The 21,513-nt window shown below is 42.4% G+C and overlaps 1 protein-coding gene across 5 annotated transcripts in view; it reads right to left on the bottom strand.

Annotated features, from left to right (window-relative positions):
- Positions 1-21,513, bottom strand: part of CAST (calpastatin) — a 256,580-nt gene that overhangs the window by 209,925 nt on the left and 25,142 nt on the right. The window contains exon 1 of one of the 5 annotated variants that reach the window (XM_077289526.1): positions 16,080-16,102. The exons of the other annotated variants lie outside the window; for them this stretch is intronic. The gene's annotated coding sequence lies outside the window, so the exon portion shown is untranslated. Of the gene's footprint in view, positions 1-16,079; positions 16,103-21,513 lie in introns of those variants that run through there. 5 annotated transcript variants of the gene reach the window in all.

Below are 21,513 nucleotides of genomic sequence, written 5' to 3'. Positions count from 1 at the left end.
TAGAAGGCCCAATCCTGAGGGTCGCCCCGTAAGAAAAAGATAACAATTTTTACTTGCTGAGCTGAGTCTCCAGATGAACGGGGTCTCAGAGATAGAAACAGTTTACAATTATTCCTGAAATTCCTAAACTTAAATCGGTCTCCAGAGAACAGTTCAGGAATAGGTATTTTAGGTTCAGACATTGGACTACTGGTAACAAAATCTTGTATGCCCTGCACACGAGCAGCAAGCTGATCCACACTTGTAATCAAAGTCTGAACATTCATGTCTGCAGCAAGCACAAGCCACTCAGAGGTAAAGGGGAGGAAAAAAGAGAGGAAAGAAAAAAAAAAAAAAAAAACTCAGACTTTCCTTTTTTTGTAATCCCACTTCTGCAATGCATTAAACATTGAACCTTGGCCTGGCATACTGGTATGACCCCAATGGCAGAGGGTCTCAGAAGTACATACCAAGTCTGCAAACACAAAAAACCAGCTCATAGGGCAGTGGTAACTGGGCTGACCATATATCTAATCCTAGCACCACAAATAGCAGCAGCCGGGGAACGTGCCTACGTTGGTTCTAGACGTCTCGCGCCAGCCGGAGAACTAACTAACCCTAGAAGGGAAAAGATAGACCTTTCTTGCCTCCAGAGAAAAGACCCCAAAAGTTGGATACAAGCCCCCAACAAATAATAACGGTGAGGTAAGGAGAAAAGACAAACGTAAGAATGAACTAGATATTTAGCAAAGAGAGGCCCACTGACTGATAGCAGAATATAGTAAGATGACTTATATGGTCAGCAAAAACCCTATCAAAATTTCCACGCTGGATATTCAAGAACCCCCGAACCGTCTAACGGCCCGGGGGGAGAACACCAGCCCCCTAGAGCTTCCAGCAAAATCAGGAATCACATTTAGTACAAGCTGGACAAAAAATAAGAGCAAAGCAAATAACCAAAAAACAAGGAATCAGGACTTAGCTTAATTTTGCAAGATCCAAGACCAGCAGACAGGAGCAAACAGAAAGGAACTGATTACAACGATGCCAGGCACTGGACTAAGAAACCAGGAAGTTTATATAGCAACACCCCTGGACTAACGACCCAGGTGGGTGCCAAACTGAGGAAAGACAATCCCAGAGTCATATCACTAGTGACCACAAGAGGGAGCCAAAAAAGTCTAATTCACAACAGTACCCCCCCTTTAAGGAGGGGTCACCGAACCCTCACCAAGACCACCAGGGCGATCAGGATGAGCAGCGTGAAAGGCACGAACTAAATCGGCCGCATGCACATCAGAGGCAACCACCCAGGAATTATCCTCCTGACCATAGCCCTTCCACTTGACCAGATACTGAAGCCTCCGCCTGGAGAGACGAGAATCCAAGATCTTCTCCACCACGTACTCCAACTCGCCCTCAACCAACACCGGAGCAGGAGGCTCAACAGAAGGAACCACAGGTACAACGTACCGCCGCAACAAAGACCTATGGAACACGTTGTGAATGGCAAACGACACCGGAAGATCCAAGCGAAAGGACACAGGATTAAGGATTTCCAATATCTTGTAAGGACCGATGAAGCGAGGCTTAAATTTAGGAGAGGAGACCTTCATAGGAACAAATCGAGAAGACAGCCATACCAAATCCCCAACACGAAGTCGGGGACCCACACCGCGGCGGCGGTTGGCAAAACGCTGAGCCTTCTCCTGTGACAACTTCAAGTTGTCCACCACATGATTCCAGATCCGCTGCAACCTATCCACCACGGAATCTACCCCAGGACAGTCAGAAGGCTCCACATGTCCCGAGGAAAAACGAGGATGGAAACCAGAGTTGCAAAAAAATGGCGAAACCAAAGTAGCGGAACTAGCCCAATTATTAAGGGCAAACTCAGCCAACGGCAAGAAGGTCACCCAATCATCCTGATCTGCAGAAACAAAACACCTCAAATAAGCCTCCAGAGTCTGATTAGTTCGCTCCGTTTGTCCATTAGTCTGAGGATGAAAGGCAGACGAAAAAGACAAATCAATGCCCATCTTAGCACAAAAGGATCGCCAGAACCTGGAAACAAACTGGGATCCTCTGTCAGACACAATATTCTCAGGAATGCCGTGTAAACGAACCTCATTCGGAAAGAACAAAGGAACCAGATCGGAAGAGGAAGGCAGCTTAGGCAAAGATACCAAATGGACCATCTTGGAAAAGCGATCACATACCACCCAGATGACAGACATGCCCTGAGACACCGGAAGATCAGAAATGAAATCCATGGAAATGTGTGTCCAAGGCCTCTTCGGGACAGGCAAGGGCAAGAGCAACCCGCTGGCACGAGAACAGCACGGCTTAGCTCGAGCACAAGTCCCACAGGACTGCACAAATGACCGCACATCCCGTGACAAGGAAGGCCACCAAAAGGACCTAGCCACCAGATCTCTGGTGCCAAAAATTCCCGGATGCCCTGCCAACACCGAGGAATGAACCTCGGAAATGACTCTGCTGGTCCACTTATCAGGAACGAACAGTCTGTCAGGTGGACAAGAGTCAGGTCTACCAGCCTGAAATCTCTGCAACACACGTCGCAAATCCGGAGAAATGGCTGACAGGATAACTCCCTCTTTGAGAATACCAACTGGTTCTGCGACTCCAGGAGAGTCAGGCACAAAGCTCCTTGAAAGAGCATCAGCCTTCACATTCTTTGAACCTGGTAAATACGAGACCACAAAGTCAAAACGGGAGAAAAACAATGACCAGCGGGCCTGTCTAGGATTCAGGCGTTTAGCAGACTCGAGATACATCAGATTTTTGTGATCAGTCAAGACCACCACACGATGCTTAGCATCCTCGAGCCAATGACGCCACTCCTCAAATGCCCACTTCATGGCTAACAACTCCCGATTGCCAACATCATAATTCCGCTCAGCAGGCGAAAACTTCCTAGAGAAAAAAGCACATGGTCTCATTACAGAGCAACCAGGGCCTCTCTGCGACAAAACGGCCCCTGCCCCAATCTCAGAAGCATCCACTTCAACCTGAAAGGGAAGTGAGACATCAGGCTGGCACAAAACAGGCGCCGAAGTAAACCGGCGCTTCAACTCTTGAAAGGCTTCCACGGCTGCAGGAGCCCAGTTAGCAACATCAGAACCTTTCTTGGTCATATCCGTCAAAGGTTTAACAACGCTAGAAAAATTAGCGATAAAACGACGGTAGAAGTTAGCAAAACCCAAAAACTTCTGAAGACTCTTAACTGACGTGGGTTGAGTCCAATCATGAATAGCTCGGACCTTGACTGGGTCCATCTCCACCGCAGAAGGGGAAAAAATAAAACCCAAAAAGGGAACCTTCTGTACTCCAAAGAGACACTTTGAGCCCTTAACAAACAAAGCATTCTCACGCAAAAACCTGAAACACCATCCTGACCTGCTCTACATGCGAGTCCCAATCATCAGAAAAAAACAGAATATCATCCAGATAAACAATCATAAATTTATCCAGATACTTCCGGAAAATATCATGCATAAAGGACTGAAACACTGAAGGAGCATTAGAGAGCCCGAAAGGCATCACCAAGTACTCAAAATGACCTTCGGGCGTATTAAATGCAGTTTTCCATTCATCTCCTTGCTTAATGCGCACAAGGTTGTACGCACCACGAAGATCTATCTTGGTGAACCACTTGGCACCTTTAATCCGGGCAAACAAGTCCGACAACAAAGGCAAAGGATACTGAAATTTAACAGTGATTTTATTCAGAAGCCGATAGTCAATACAAGGTCTCAAAGATCCGTCCTTCTTGGCCACAAAAAAGAATCCCGCACCAAGAGGGGAAGAGGATGGACGGATATGCCCCTTCTCCAGAGATTCCTTGATATACGAACGCATTGCGGTATGCTCAGGTACAGACAGATTAAATAATCTTCCCTTAGGAAATTTACTACCTGGAATCAAATCTATAGCGCAGTCACAGTCCCTATGAGGAGGAAGAGCACTGGACCTGGACTCGCTGAATACATCCTGGTAATCAGACAAATACTCAGGAACTTCTGAAGGAGTAGAGGAAGCAATAGACACCGGCGGGGAATCACCATGAATTCCCTGACAGCCCCAACTTGACACAGACATTGCCTTCCAATCCAAGACTGGATTATGGGTCTGTAACCATGGCAGACCCAAAACGACCAAATCATGCATTTTATGCAGAACAAGAAAACGAATCACCTCCCGATGTTCAGGAGTCATGCACATGGTTACCTGTGTCCAAAACTGCGGTTTATTTTCCGCCAATGGCGTAGCATCAATACCTCTAAGAGGGATAGGATTTACCAACGGCTCAAGAACAAAACCACAGCGCTTGGCAAACGACAGATTCATAAGACTCAGGGCAGCACCTGAATCCACAAACGCCATAACAGGGTAGGAGGACAATGAGCAAATTAAAGTCACAGACAAAATAAATTTAGGTTGCAAATTACCAATGGCGACAGGACTAACAACCCTAGTTAGGCGTTTAGAGCATGCTGATATAACGTGTAGAATCACCACAGTAAAAACACAACCCATTCTGACGTCTATGATTTTTCCGTTCATTTCTAGTCTGAATTCTACCACATTGCATTAAATCAGGTGTTTGTTCAGACAACACCACCAGAGGATTCGCGGCTTTGCGCTCCCGCAAACGCCGGTCAATTTGAATAGCCAGCGCCATGGAATCATTCAGACCTGTAGGAATGGAGAAACCCACCATCACATTCTTAATGGCTTCAGAAAGGCCATTTCTGAAATTTGCGGCCAGAGCACACTCATTCCACTGAGTAAGCACGGACCATTTCCGAAATTTTTGGCAATACACTTCAGCTTCATCCTGACCCTGAGAAATAGCCAGCAAGGCTTTTTCTGCCTGAATTTCAAGATTGGGTTCCTCGTAAAGCAATCCGAGCGCCAGAAAAAACGCATCAATATTTGCCAATGCCGGATCTCCTGGCGCTAGCTAGAAGGCCCAATCCTGAGGGTCGCCCCGTAAGAAAAAGATAACAATTTTTACTTGCTGAGCTGAGTCTCCAGATGAACGGGGTCTCAGAGATAGAAACAGTTTACAATTATTCCTGAAATTCCTAAACTTAAATCGGTCTCCAGAGAACAGTTCAGGAATAGGTATTTTAGGTTCAGACATTGGACTACTGGTAACAAAATCTTGTATGCCCTGCACACGAGCAGCAAGCTGATCCACACTTGTAATCAAAGTCTGAACATTCATGTCTGCAGCAAGCACAAGCCACTCAGAGGTAAAGGGGAGGAAAAAAGAGAGGAAAGAAAAAAAAAAAAAAAAAACTCAGACTTTCCTTTTTTTGTAATCCCACTTCTGCAATGCATTAAACATTGAACCTTGGCCTGGCATACTGGTATGACCCCAATGGCAGAGGGTCTCAGAAGTACATACCAAGTCTGCAAACACAAAAAACCAGCTCATAGGGCAGTGGTAACTGGGCTGACCATATATCTAATCCTAGCACCACAAATAGCAGCAGCCGGGGAACGTGCCTACGTTGGTTCTAGACGTCTCGCGCCAGCCGGAGAACTAACTAACCCTAGAAGGGAAAAGATAGACCTTTCTTGCCTCCAGAGAAAAGACCCCAAAAGTTGGATACAAGCCCCCAACAAATAATAACGGTGAGGTAAGCAGAAAAGACAAACGTAAGAATGAACTAGATATTTAGCAAAGAGAGGCCCACTGACTGATAGCAGAATATAGTAAGATGACTTATATGGTCAGCAAAAACCCTATCAAAATTTCCACGCTGGATATTCAAGAACCCCCGAACCGTCTAACGGCCCGGGGGGGAGAACACCAGCCCCCTAGAGCTTCCAGCAAAATCAGGAATCACATTTAGTACAAGCTGGACAAAAAATAAGAGCAAAGCAAATAACCAAAAAACAAGGAAGCAGGACTTAGCTTAATTTTGCAAGATCCAAGACCAGCAGACAGGAGCAAACAGAAAGGAACTGATTACAACGATGCCAGGCACTGGACTAAGAAACCAGGAAGTTTATATAGCAACACCCCTGGACTAACGACCCAGGTGGGTGCCAAACTGAGGAAAGACAATCCCAGAGTCATATCACTAGTGACCACAAGAGGGAGCCAAAAAAGTCTAATTCACAACAGTTAAGCATGCTGAGAAGAGGAGACTTAAAGCCGCAATGCTCCTCTGGAAAATATGGAAATAGTCTCTTCAGAGAGGAAGAGGAATAGAAATCTACTGCCACCTATTGGAAGTAGCAATCCTGACAGTCAATGTCGACCCTTTAAGGAGTCTTGTTACCCTAAGTGATGTGACAAGACTCGTTAAAGGGTCAACATTGACTGTTAGGATTGCTACTTCCAATAGGTGGCACTAGAATTCTAGTCCTCTTCCTCTCTGAAGAGACTATTTCTATGTGATTATACACTAGTCCCAGTACTTCTTATGTGCTAAATATACAGCAGACCCAGTGTCTCTTATGGAATGTTTATACAGCAGAATCTCAGTGTCCATCCTGTGTGATGTATACAGCAGTCTTGATGTTTCCTACATGATGTATATACAGCAGTCTTGGTATCTCCTATGTGATGTATACAGCAGTCTTGGTGTATACTTAAGTGATATAAACAAAAGTCTCAGTATCTCCTATATGATGTATATATTGTAGCTTCAGTGTCTCCTATATTATGTTTAATATATAGCAGTCTCAGTGAATAATATGTTCTATAAATGTTACCTGAGCACCGATTCCCACTGTGAGGAGACCTTCAGTGTTATATACTTCTGTGTTTGGAACAACACAAGCAGTTCTTTACAAAATTTATCATGCAAAGAGTCAACTGCGCTCCAGACTGCAAGTAGCAACAATCAATGCCAAATAATATCACACATCTCACCAAAGAGAAGAAGCTCCAGCCATCACATTAAGGGCGAGCTAATTAAATGTTTGACCAAATATACCAGGGTAATTTTTAGGCTGATATTTTTGTATAGCTCACAAATGAGCTTATAAATATCCAAATGGCCCTTAGCAGAAAAAGGGTTCCTTACCCCTTGCCTGTATGTTCAGAAAAACAACTTTAATATTCTGCGTAAGTCAGGTGTTTGGCGCACCCTAATCGATCTTTGCCTTCTGCCGTTTCTTTGTATGCTCCAATATTGTTGGGATTTAAGACCACGCAGGTCAAGTGAATCCAGTGATGTGTGCTGCTAATCAAGCAGGGTACTGAGTTGGACAGTGTCATTGACTTAGGAGAAGGTCCACTAAAATGCAAAACACCACTTGGAGTGTACTGAGCCTCTAATTTTCATATGACGTTACAGGGAATCATCAGAAAAAGACCTATTGCTTTTGTATTTACATGTATTTTTTAAAAAAAAATTATAACTTTTTTTATATCATGATCTATATTAAAAAACAAAATGAGTAATCTTGCATTCTTCACACTGGCCACTGGGGCTGTTGTAGACTCATACTTCATGTTCTTTCAGGAAGAGTTTTCAGAAAAACTCCTTATCTGCAGAGGCAGGATTATAATGATAGGTATACACATCTGGTAACGTGATACGCCAGTCACAATAGGTGATGTCACACCTGACCCTGCTTCTCTTCCCTTCACAATGACCTTTCTACATGCTCATTAGATGCTTGTATTAAAAGATAGGGTGAGAGTTTGTTCATAGATTGTAAGCTTGCGAGCAGGGAACTCACCCCTAATGTCACTGTTTAAATTGTCTTAACTCGTACCGAATTTATTGTTTGTACATGTCCCCGCTTAATTGTAAAGTGCTGCGGAATATGTTGGCGCTATATAAATAAAAAACTATTATTATTATTGTGGCTAGTGTTCATGTGTTGTTTCCTTAAACCACAGGAAGAGTCTAAAAAAGTCCTAGTGGCAGTGGGGAAATTGCAATTTTTATCTAATACAGTGTGTAATATGCAAAAAAAAAAACCATTACCAAAATGAAAAGATAACTACATTTAACATAAAAACCTAATTTCAAAAATAGATCATTTTTTGATGATCGTTTCCTGTTAAAGTCGTTTTTCTGAACATATAGAAATGTAATATTGCAATGAAATGTATTATTATTCATAGGGCAAGATGCTCTACGTGGCCATGTGCTCAGTTTAGGAAGTTATTACAATTTGACGCTCGTACTGTGACATATTGCAACATAGAAAGTAAAGAATTACAGTTCCTACTGACTGTCAGCAAGCTGAGATTTTGCAAACCATTAGTAATTCATTCAAAAACTATAGTGAAAAAGTATATACTGTATTTTTCGCTTTGTAAGACGCACTTTTTTTTCCCCCAAACGTGAGGGGAAAATGGGGGTGCGTCTTAGAAAGCGAACATGCCTTACCGGGGTGGTGTCCGGGTGTCTCCAGGTGCCCGGCGGTTGCTGGCCGTTGCTGCGGCTGTCTCCGGTGCCCAGCAGTGCTGCGTGGGTGTCCGGCGCTGCCTGGAAGTGCCGGGGCTCTGGCCTGTCGCAAAATGTTGGCAGAGCCCCGGGCAGCACCGGACACCCACGCAGCACCGCTGGGCACCGGAGACACCCGCAGCAAAGGCCAGCAACCGCCGGGCACCCGGAGATACCCGGCAGCAGCACAAGGACCCCGCAGCAGCGTGCCACACATCGGAGCCCCCACTCATCCTTGCTTGCGGCCTGGAGCATCACCCCACTCCTGCCTCCTCCAACAGCAAACCTGGGACCCCGCTTCACTGCAGCCACCACCCCTGTTAAGCAATAAGACGCAAGGATTATAAGCACCACCAATTTATTAAAAAATATTTTTTCTTATTTTTCTCCTCAAAATTTGGGGTGAGTCTTATAATCCGGAGCATCTTATAATCTGAAAAATATGGTAATCTTTTATTATAAAAAAGAATACCCTGTATTTGTCTGGAAATTAATAAGGAACTGAAACCCTAAGGCTATGTGCACACATTGCGGATTCGTGTACAGATTTTTCCGCTCAGATTTTGAAAAATCTATAAAATGTATAAAAAATGAAAGAGCGTCCCAAAGTGTCAAAAAAAACCCCCCAATATTCTGCTGCAAATCCAACAATTTACCACGAAAAATTGTATTAAAAAAAATAGAAACATACAGTATATATATATATACAGTATATATATATATATATATATACAGTATATTATATATATATATATATATATATATATATATATATATATATATATACACTCACCGGCCACTTTATTAGGTACACCATGCTAGTAACGGGTTGGACCCCCTTTTGCCTTCAGAACTGCCTCAATTCTTTGTGGCATAGATTCAACAAGGTGCTGGAAGCATTCCTCAGAGATTTTGGTCCATATTGACATGATGGCATCACACAGTTGCCGCAGATTTGTCGGCTGCACATCCCAAAGATGCTCCATACAAGGCAGGATGGATCCATGCTTTCATGTTGTTTACGCCAAATTCTGACCCTACCATCCGAATGTCGCAGCAGAAATCGAGACTCATCAGACCAAGCAACATTTTTCCAATCTTCTACTGTCCAATTTCGATGAGCTTGTACAAATTGTAGCCTCAGTTTCCTGTTCTTAGCTGAAAGGAGTGGTACCCGGTGTGGTCTTCTGCTGCTGTAGCCCATCTGCCTCAAAGTTCGACGCACTGTGCGTTCAGAGATGCTCTTAGGCCTACCTTGGTTGTAACGGGTGGCGATTTGAGTCACTGTTGCCTTTCTATCAGCTCGAACCAGTCTGCCCATTCTCCTCTGACCTCTGGCATCAACAAGGCATTTCCGCCCACAGAACTGCCGCTCACTGGATTTTTTTTCTTTTTCGGACCATTCTCTGTAAACCCTAGAGATGGTTGTGCGTGAAAATCCCAGTAGATCAGCAGTTTCTGAAATACTCAGACCAGCCCTTCTGGCACCAACAACCATGCCACGTTCAAAGGCACTCAAATCACCTTTCTTCCCCATACTGATGCTCGGTTTGAACTGCAGGAGATTGTCTTGACCATGTCTACATGCCTAAATGCACTGAGTTGCCGCCATGTGATTGGCTGATTAGAAATTAAGTGTTAACAAGAAGTTGGACAGGTGTACCTAATAAAGTGGCCAGTGAGTGTATATATATATATATATATATATATATATACAGATACGTGCTGAAAACGGCCAATAAAGTATCCACAGAAGAGGACAATAGTGCTAGTAATAGTAGGGTAAAGTAACCTGCCAATAAAAATGGCCCACCAAGTTTTCAAAGGTTTGAATGTGGCGCACAAGTTGTGAATGTACGTGGCATGCGGTTAAAAAATGGATCAGTTCCCCTGATCTTGGAATGATAGAAGAACAAGGTTTCCTGATGCTCAGCAGTGAGATTGATAGAGATAAACAGAGTAGTTCAGATCACAACGAACAGCCGTCCTGGCCGGTGGCAGCCATTCCTGACACTGCTTCGGGTAAAAAGCGGGATCCAATTGAGCAGACGCCGCGTACAGTGCGAGCAGTGAAGGCGGCTTGTCTGCAGGACCTTTGTGACGTAGTGACTCACGTGACTGCTAATGTGACCGAAGGGTGTGTACGGATCGTGGTAAGGACCAATAACCAACGCGTTTCGGAGAGTCTGTCTCCTTCCTCAGGGATGGTCCCTACCCCAGATAGCAGCCCTTATATCTCCTCTAGTGATTACCGTAGGTTGATTGTATGTTATTGGAAGCCAAAAAGTTCGACTCCACTATTAAGTCCTTTAGGTGTAATGGTATCCAATAGAAAAATCCATTTTGTCTCCGCTCTAGACATGGCTTTAGTATAATTGCCTACTCTCCAATGATGTTGTACTACAGCAATGCGCACTCCGTTTTACCTGCGGATTTACCGCGTTTTTTTGTGCAGATTTCACCTGCGTTTTTACACCGGATTCCTATTAAGGAACAGGTGTAATCCGCTGCGGAATCCGCACAAAGAATTGACATGCTGCGGAAAATACAACGCAGCGTTTCCACGCGGTATTTTCCGCAGCATGTGCACTGCGGATTTTGTTTTCCATAGGTTTACATGGTACTGTAAACCGCATGGAAAACTGCTGCGAATCCGCAGCTTCAAACCCGCTGTGGATCCGCAGCCAAATCCGACCGTAACGTGTGCACAAGGTTTGCCAAGGAAAAATGAACTTTGCAAATTGGTAAGTCTTACTCCTCAAATTTGTTCCTTTTGCCATAAGGATTCACGATGTAAAATAAGTTGACATTAAATTTAGATTTACCCCAAATTATTCCATGTTTCTCATTTTCCACAATATTGTACACACAATAACCACTCAGTTTGTCATCATATCTTTAACAGGATATACTATTTATAAAAAACCTAAAAGTTCAAATCATCCCCCTTTCACCCCATTGAATATTAAAGGTTTAAAAAACAAACAAAAAAACCCCCACACATTTGGTATCGCCGTATCTGTAATCTGTAATCTGTAAATAGCATAACATACCATACATAACGCGGGATATGCATGACGATAAATACTAAACAAACATTTAACACTGCAATATGATGTGCCATTGAGCAACCAGTAAATTCTAACTAATCTTACAAAAAGAAAATTATAAAATATCTATGACCAAAAAGGAACAAAATTAGAAGGTAAGACCTTCAAAAACTTGCTACTTAACCTTTACCATGCATTTCCTTGGCACCCTAGTGTGCACATACCCTCCGGGACCTATTCATCACACAGAATGTACCGGGACAACTTTGTCCACAAAATAGATGTTGAGGTGGGCGCCATCCCAGGTGAGGCAGACATATCATGGCTTGGGTTTTCAGTCTTAGTGTATGTTTCTACGGTCAGTAACCGCTGCAGGTTTGACGTTGCGTTCATCCGCAGCGTCAAACCCGCAGCGGCCAGATGTTACAGCATAATGGATGGGATTTAAAGAAATCCCATCTCCATTATGCGTTAAAGACACCAGCGGCTCCCTGCGTAAAAGTACATGCGGTGCATCTTTCCAGACCACAGCATGTCTATTTATGCTGCGGAGACACTCAGTCTCCAGAACATAACTTTCCCATAGACTATCATTAGATGCGGTAAAACCGCATCATCTTTATAGACACATGCATAGTAAGTGCGGAAACACAGTTTACTATGCATGTGAACTAATTAAAATAATGTCTTACCTTCTGCCACAGCCGGAACTTCTCATCCACTGCAGTTCTCAGCATTAGATCAGCTGAACTGCCATGTATGTGATTGCCGGGGTTATCTCCAGTCACTAGCAAAGTTCTCATGGTCAGCTGATTGTGAGAACTGCTGTGCATGTGACCGCCGGGGTTATCTCCCGTCAGTTGCCAAGTTCTCATGGTCAGGTGGCCATGAGAACTGCAGTGCAGGTGAATGCCAGAGACTGAGTTATCTCCGGTGGTCATCTACAAGCTTTGCTACATCTGGATATCAGGCTGGATGGTGGCATAATGCCACCCTTCAGCCAAAGGCATCCAGATGTGGCAGAGCTGGACTCGTCGTGGGACACTCGGTAATTGGACTACTTCGGACAGGGAGTATTTGTGTTAGTTTATTATTTTATTTTTTTTGCAGGAGATCGAGGGCGTCGGGGACTAGACAATGTTGTAAGTATGGTAAATTAAGATTATTAAAGGACTTTATTCTTGCTGTGTGTTTAGTGACCATATAACTATAGGATTAGTAATGGATAGGTGTCTTATAGAGCCTCTCCATTACTAAGCCGTGGGCTTGATGTCACCTGACAATACATAGGTGACATCAACCCCACAAATTACCCCACTTGCCACCACTACAGGGCAAGTGGGAAGAGCTGGGTAAAGTGCCACAATTGGCGCATCTTTGGATGTGCCAGTTGTGGGGTGGCTGCGGGCTGCTATATTTAGGCTGGTGAGGGACAAAATCCATGGGTCTCGCCAGCCTGAGAATACCATTTTTCCTTGGCTGGTTAACAAAAATAGGGGGACCCTAAGCTGTTTTTTTTGGAGGGGTTCCCACTATTTTTGCTAACCATCCAAGGTAAGCAGACTGCTGCGGCTTGGTATTATCAGGCTGGTAAGGCTCAAGGATATTGGATCCTTACCAGCCTGAAAATACCAGTCCCAGTAGTCTGCTTTACTCTGGCCGGTTAACATAAAGCTCTGGCAAAAATTAAGAGACCACTGCAAAAATGTCAGTTTGTCTGATTTTTCTCTTCATAGGTATATTTTTGAGTAAAATGTAAATTGTTCTTTTATTCTCTAAACTTCTGACAACATGTCTCCGAATTTCCAAGCAATACATTTTGTATTTTTTTTCCGAAAAGGAGAAATGGTTAAAATAAAAAACAAAACAAAACCGTGCTTTCAGACCTCAAATAATGCAAAGAAAACAAGTTCATAATCATTTAGAAACAATAATATTAATGTTTTAACTCAGGAAGAGTTCAGAAATCAATATTTTGTGGAATAACCATGATTTTTAATCACAGCTTTCATGCGTCTTGGCATGCTTTCCACCAATCTTTCACACTGCTTCTGGCACAAAAATGTAAGCAGTTCTTCTTTGTTTGATGGCTTGTGACTATCCATTATCCTCTTGATTACATTCCAGAGGTTTTCAATGGGGTTCAGGTCTGGAGATTGGGCTGCCCATGACAGGGTTTTGCTGTGGTGGTCTCTTAATTTTTGCCAGAGCTGTATATATATATTTTTAACTTCAAATGTATTGTGTATGTCTTCTTCTCTGTTGATGCTGCCTTTCTTCTGCATGTATTCATTGTTAAAATATTTTTATTTATATTTTTAGTAAAGTATTATATATATTTTTGCATCATAATTGCTGAACAGTGACACCCTTTATCTTTGAATTGAATATATAAAGTACAAATTGTAAACTGAGGTATATTATATTGTAGTTTATTATATATTATATTTTATGTTTACTATTTTCATTGTTACAGGGAACCTGGCAGCAGTATTTGCAATTGGAACACATAAGTAACACATTATCAGTCTCCTGATACCGTTTTTAATGATCCCTGTATTATCCTTAAATACAACTTTGGTGTGTTTAAAAATCATATTTAATTTTCGGATCCGGCTGGGCCCATGCTATGCGTTAAGACTAGTGTTGAGCATTCCGATACTGCAAATATCGGATATCGGCCGATATTCGCTGTATCGGAATTCCGATACCGAGTTCCGATATTTTTGTGATATCAGAAATCGGAATCGGAAGTTCCTATAAGTTCCCAGGCGTGTGCGGTGTGTATGGTTCCCAGGGTCTGGAGGAGAGGAGACTCTCCTTCAGGCCCTGGGATCCATATTCATGTAAAAAATAAAGAATAAAAATAAAAAATATGGATATAGTCACCCCTCCGACGGACCCTGGACCTCACCGGTGCAAGCGTCTGCCTCCGTTCCTAAGAATGCAGTGAGTGTAGGACCTGCGATGATGTCGCGGTCTTGTGATTGGTCGCGTGACCGCTCATGTGACCGCTCACGTGACCGGGACGTCATCGAAGGTCCTTCACTCTCTGCATTCTTAGGAACGGAGGCAGACGCTTGCAGCGGTGACAGCCAGGGTTCGTCGGAGGGGTGAGTATATCCATATTTTTTATTTTTATTCTTTATTTTTTACATGAATATGGATCCCAGGGCCTGAAGGAGAGTCTCCTCTCCTTCAGACCCCGGGAACCATCAAGGATACCTTCCGATATTTGTGTCCCATTGACTTGTATTGGTATCGGGTATCGGTATCGGCGATATCCGATATTTTTTGGATATCGGCCGTTCCAATCCGATACCAATACTTTCAAATATCGGACGGTATCGCTCAACACTAGTTAAGACCAATCACAGCTTTATTACCTGGCTTCTAGTAGCTGTTCTATGTATTGCCATACCCCTAGGAGCTAAAACGGATCGAGACTCTGGAAGGCATTCGTTCTGGTTTGGGGATATTGAAAAATATACGATGAATGACTATTACATGTGGTATCTCCATAACTTCTTAAGGAATCATAGTTAACTTAACAAAGCAATTTAGACCACATGGTATCCACATGGCAGCAAGCCTTTTGTTGTGCTCTGAGCTGGTCTAGGTGCGAGATCTGTCACTCACAGCCCATTGACTCTGGACAACCCCTGTTGCTGCTAGGATTTCTGTTACAACTGCACACTTGCATACTGTATGGGTTTTTATAATCCCATCCCATTCACAAAGGAATGACATGAAATTACATTTTCAATATTCTTCACACACACCCACAGTCATCTCTTTTCCCTACCTCTGGGATGTCAATCACACTTGTGTGGGTGTGATGTCCACTTGCTGCTGTAATAATTTCGAGTGGATCTGGGCTAGTACCTGCACTCAGAGAGTAAGGGCATAAATATAATTTTTAAATACACTGACGTAGCATTTAGGGATAATACTGGGATCATTAAGCTGGGATTAGGATGCTGATAAAATGCTCCTTATACCGTTTTCTAGAGGGAAATTCAGTTGTCAGGTTCCCTTTAATTATTACAATACAACTACTCCAGTTTCCCTGTCCTGAGATCTGTCTTAGCTCAATGTCAGTTTTCTATCTGACCTGGCATCTACACTTTCTGATGCCAAATGCTGTCCTGACTCCAGGACTCCTGACGACCGTGGTTCTTAGGCCACGTTCGCACATTCAGTATTTGGTCAGTATTTTACCTCAGTATTTGTAAGCCAAAACCAGGAGTGGTGAGGTGTTTCTATTATACTTTTCCTCTGATTGTCCCACTCCTGGTTTTTGGCTGATGTGAAATACTGAGCACATACTGAGAGCGTGATTCTGACCATATAGAAGTAATAGTATTGACTAGTTGGCCATTCGTGCACGCTGCCTAGTTCCAAAAAATATTTGACTCTTACGGCACTTCATACAGTGAACGCTGCAAGACAAGAAGACAAGTGTTTTCTCGTTCAGGTTCCTGTGTGTACAGAAATACAGGACAGGAGGCCATAAGAGTGCTGCATAGAGCATTTATCTTCAACATTATGTAAAAAGACAAACATGTCCAGCAATACAATAAAAAAGGAAAACTATCCTTACCTTATTGTTCTCAGAGCTAAGCCTGGAATGTTTTTCCGTGAATACTAATCAGAAAGTCTTGTCATTGGCGAAGCAATGGAATGAGTAACATACGGGAGGAGCAACCCGCAGGCAAATATTTCTGTGCTGTCCAAAGCCAGGCATGTTACACAGCATAATTGTACAGTGACCTAATGTACGTGATAGCCTTAAAGGGAAACCGTCAGTAGGTGAATTAGTGGAGAGCGATACACCCTAATTAGCTCCTGATATACCAGCCAAAGTCACAGTAGCGCATTGGACATGCTGAAAATGAGTTATTTGCCAGGACCTGTACTGCCACTTTCAGAGACTGTGTGTTTTTTGCAATGATTGGCTCTAGTTCAACATTATTATGGGATTTTTGTTTTTGAGACGTTCAGTGGGGTTAGGCTTTCTTTAAGTACATTGAATAGTATAGTGAGTACGATGTGCCCCACCTTTTCTCAGCTGCTGTAGGAAAGTATGGTAGCTCACGATATATAAAGTAGTTAGACCATGTCATCATCTTGTCAATCTCACACAGCTCCTTAGAAGAAACCTATCAGCACGATTTTACTAAGTAAACTACAGACAGTGTCAGGTTGGCACTGTTATATTGATTAAAATGATACCTGGGGTGAAGAAATCTGTCTTGTGGTTGTTGTTTGCAGTTTTAAGATAATGAGATTCTCGTACTTTGGGAGGGGTCTTTTTTTGGTGCTCTGACCTTATTGTCATTATTGTGGCTTAAATGACAGGTCACTGAACCTTTTGTGACCGGCTTCTTATTTTAAATACTGTGCTTGCGCAGTTAATATATGGTCTTTAAAAAAAAAAAAAAAAAATGGCCTCCAGCACTCCAGCAAAATGGCGCTGATGCATTCACAGAAGCATCTATTGCTTGTGCATGCGCCGCCACCATTTTTTAAGTTCATTTTTTTTGCTCCAACGAAATGGCACCGGCAGCACAGTTGCATCTATTGGCAAGCAATGTCCTCACCCCAGAGGGTGGGGTTTGTGCAGATTAAGAACATCGCTTGCAGCTAGATGCTACTGTGCATGCACCGGCACCATTTTTTTGTAGAAAAAAAAAATTAGATCCAGCAAAATGGTGCCGGCGGCGCATGCACAGATTAAGAGCATCACTTGCCAAAAAATGCTATTGCACATGTTCCGCTGCCGGCACGTGTTGCTGGGGTAATTTTTTTTTTTAAAAGACCACAATATTAACTTTGCATGCGCAGTATTTTAAAATAGGAAGGAGGTCACTGAAGATTCAGTGACCTGTCATTTAGGCCAGAATGATGACGATGAGGCCAGAGCACCAAAAAAAAGTGCCGTTCACAGTCCCATCCCTGAACACGAGCATCTCATTAACTGAAATCTGCACACAAAGATTAAACAAGAACCACAAGATGAATTTCTTAATTTCAAGTATCATTTTAATCAGTGTAACAGCGCCAACCTGACAATGCCTGTAGTTTACTTACCAAACTCCTGATGACAGGTTCACTTTAAGGATACATTCTCACAATTAAGTTTGGTGAGTTTTTGACACTGTATATTTTTTGAAAGCCTATCTTGATGTAACGTATTTTGCTTAATTGGTGCAGAAATGCTGTAGAACATTTGCAGCATCAAAAACTCAAAAAAAGCTCATCATCAAAATGTAGCCCCAAAATCTGCAAAGGAGAAAGCTGTGCACATACATGACCCCCTCTCAGCTGTCATCTGGACCTGGGTTGTAGGATTTGGGTCCAATAGTTGGGAGTCTCATAGTTTTGACCTCATCTATGAGTCACTTCTGCCATATTGTTTGAATATGCTAAACCCATTTAGGCTATTCTATATTCCCACTTATCATACTGTAAATGATCTTTTTTTTTGTGCTGCATTTCTTGCTGCAGAAAATCCGCTGCGTTTATCAGATCAAGCAAATTGGATATGATTTCATGACAACTCCTCCTGCTGACTGTGCATTTTAAGACACAGTTGAACTGTACTTTTTTTTCCCGTAGACTATGGGGAGCCTTGAATACATTAGTGTAAAAAACAAATGTATTTTTCATCCCAGCACTTCTTCATTTAAAAAATCATTACAAAAAGCTGGGTTCTTCACCAAAAATGCATAAAAACAGAAAATACTACAAAAACACAATAATCAGAGCAGAATGCTATTTTATGATGTGGTGCATACACTTGCAGAAAAAAGCAGTGTTTTTGCATGTGCTAACATGGCCTAAATGTTTCAATTCATTGACAGTAAGGCGAAATGTTGCCATGGGTAGGTTCACACAACCTTTTCTTCCCACATGCAAGAATAACAGTTATGAATACTCAGATCAGACTTTGATCAAAATGGCATCAGTTTTTCTCAGACTTAGAAAAAAAAGGATTCTCCAACTTCTCTATTCTGTCAGTCCGTGAAAATTAGACTGTACACGGATGTCATTCGAGTGCTGTTTGATTTTTTTTACGGACTCGTAGATTTGCATTCCTGATTTTGATCCAGATCAAAATTGGATAAGTGCATAGCCCCATAGAATATAATAGGTGTGCGAGTTCTATCCAAGAAAACCACGGATAGCAAGTGTCTGAGAAAATCGATCATGTGCACGAGCCATAATAGTGAACATTGAAAGGCAAAAGGGGAAATTAATCAAAATGACTATTCTTTTCACCAGTTTGGATCAAAAGTGAGCTTGAGTAAGATGCACCAAATTCAGCAAGAATTTTGATTCTGTAGATATTTGTATCTACTTCTGCTTCAATTTGTAATTGATTTCTGCCGTAATTGATAGCACTTTCTGTTGTAAATAGTGATGAGCGAGTATACTCGTTGTTTGGGTTTTCCAGAGAACTCTTGGGTGATCTCCGAGTATTTGTGACTGCTCGGAGATTTAGTTTTTGTTGATGCAGCTGCATGATTTACGGCTGCTAGCCAGCCTGAGTACATGTGGGGGTTGCCTGGTTGCTGGGGAATCCCCACATGTAATCAAGCTGTCTAGTAGCCGCAAATCATGCAGCTGAGGCAACGAAAACTAAATCTCCGAGTAGTCACAAATACTCGGAGATCACCCGAGCGTGCTCTGGAAAACCCGAGCAACGAGTACACTCGCTTATCACTAGTTCTAAATTATAGCGTCTCTGATGGGCAGAAATTGGCCAAGCCCTAAACAACTACAACTTTTTATAAAGTCAGAATATAAAGTTCAAAATTCATTACACATTGCACAAATATTTAGGACAACCCTGTTGGCGACAGTATAAAGTGCTGGGCGGTTGCCATATTGAAGATTAGTTTACCTGCAGATCTATGTAGATCCGGGACTTGAGCCACCATCAATGGAGCAAAACACTTTTCACATGTGTGTTGGCCATCTCCTGCATGAGAGCGTGCACAGAGTGGTGTACGGGGATATAGATGCAAGCATTTGGTTGGGATCTGGGTCCTGAGATGAAAGGTTTCAGCACCTATCACATATGAAAATGCTAAGTGTAGGCCATCTGGCCACACCTTTCATGCAATCCAGCATCTATTAGGAGCTTCTAAGTGCTCAGTGTTCACGTCTTCCATCAGAATGTTCCCCTAATGTATATGTTTAACGGAAAGCTCCAACATATGCTACTGTATAGTATAGAGCCGATATAGGAGATTCTGCTGTCTGCATCATCCCCTGGTTATTGCCGGGGACGTGGTCATGTTATCACGTTATGCCGCCATCTTGAATATTATAGATGTAGACAATGCTCCAATGTTCACACAGCAGATTCAAGGATTACCAGGGGTCTTACAACTGAAAGTTAGGATAAAGAAAAGGGAGATGAATTGAATGAAAATCCAACCTGTAATGTCCATTTCAGAAATCTAAGCCCCTTTCTGAGTTCTGCTATGGATGTGCCAGTTGAAATGCTGTGGATCCACATAAAGATTAGTCCCAAAGTTCTTCAATTGGGCTACTCCTCTATTTTTTCATGTGGAATCCACAGAAAAAAAGCAGCTTGCTACTGATTTCCGCAGTGGAATTTTTCCACAGTATGGCTCCAAAAGAAATGTAAAAATGTGCATGTGAATCATTCTGCATCCCATAAATTACACTTATGGGATGCAGAATGTATCTATGACACAAGAACTTTGGTGCAGACTCGTCAAAATTTGTGTCAAATCTGACCCATGTGAAAATAGCTTTTGACCTACAGAACACTGCACATTAGGGTATTTTAGACATAAGTACACCTATTGTATTTTCATAAATCAAAAGTACACGTGGTGATAAAAAAGTCTCTCTACTTATCAGACATTTGTTCTCTTCGTTTACTGGTAATTTACTATGAAAAATTATTCAGATCTGTTTAAGCTTCTGTATTCAGTGAGAGATCACATTACACCTGCACCTAAGAAAATGTGTGCAATTGGACCATTGAAGAGAGCGGAGAGAGACAAAAGGAAACTGATGTTGTGTCTAATGATTACAGCCTGGAGATGCAGAAAATATAATGTATAAAACAAGTTATGTAATGTCCAGAAATAGTGTTATTCATTATTGATGACTTGTACTGATTTTTAATGCAGAGCAGCCCTGAGACTCTCCCCTAGATAAATCTTGTGAGCCACACCCCCTTGGTAAAGACGCTAAAAATTAGCACTAAAAAAGGCCCATATCTCTGGATTATGGATTACGAGCAAAAAATGTGCACGTTTGATCTGGTGATAAGTTCTCCTTAACTAAAACATTGGCAACCATTTCAGCTGTATGATCGATGAAGCGTTTTGTTACATACTGTGCAGTACTATATTTGATATCATTAGTGCACATATAGCCTCTGACTAGTATTCCTCCTCCTCCATACTTTACATGATGGACATCTGTCCCATCTTTATTCCACTGAGATTCTCTAGTGCTCTGAAATGGATACAAAAATCAATTGTACATCAAAATTGTTTCCGTGTACTGAATTAATGATAATTTCACATTGCTCATAAAGCAGAAAAGCTCGGCTGTAAACGCTCGGTCTACAGGAATTAAAGGAGGTTTCCCACATTTGAAACTTACCAAAAGGAAAAGCCCTTTACAGAGGAACTTAGTTTCATGAATCAAAGGTCCCAATTCATCAAGACCGACGTTGTTCACACTGGCCTTGATGACGGGCGTGTGCAGGAGTCAGACACACTTTCTAAAGGGCAGTTTTAATACCTCTTAATGCATTTTAATGAATCAGGAGGGTCTGACAAGTGGGGTGCCCCTCCATGTCTTTCTGGAGTAAGATTTGTGAAGTAAGATACGCTGCCGCTCATCATGATTTGGAAAGGTGTGGGGTAAAATCTATGATAAATTGGGTCCAAAGTGATTCTCCCATAGTTAGAATCAATGGCATCATACTATGACATACCATTATATATTAATCAGTAGGATCTAACCAGTGGTGTACCGCC

The sequence above is a fragment of the Ranitomeya variabilis genome, chromosome 1 (genome assembly GCF_051348905.1).
Source record: "Ranitomeya variabilis isolate aRanVar5 chromosome 1, aRanVar5.hap1, whole genome shotgun sequence".
In the NCBI taxonomy this organism is placed as follows: domain Eukaryota; kingdom Metazoa; phylum Chordata; class Amphibia; order Anura; family Dendrobatidae; genus Ranitomeya; species Ranitomeya variabilis.
This window is presented reverse-complemented; position numbering and strand designations above follow the sequence as displayed.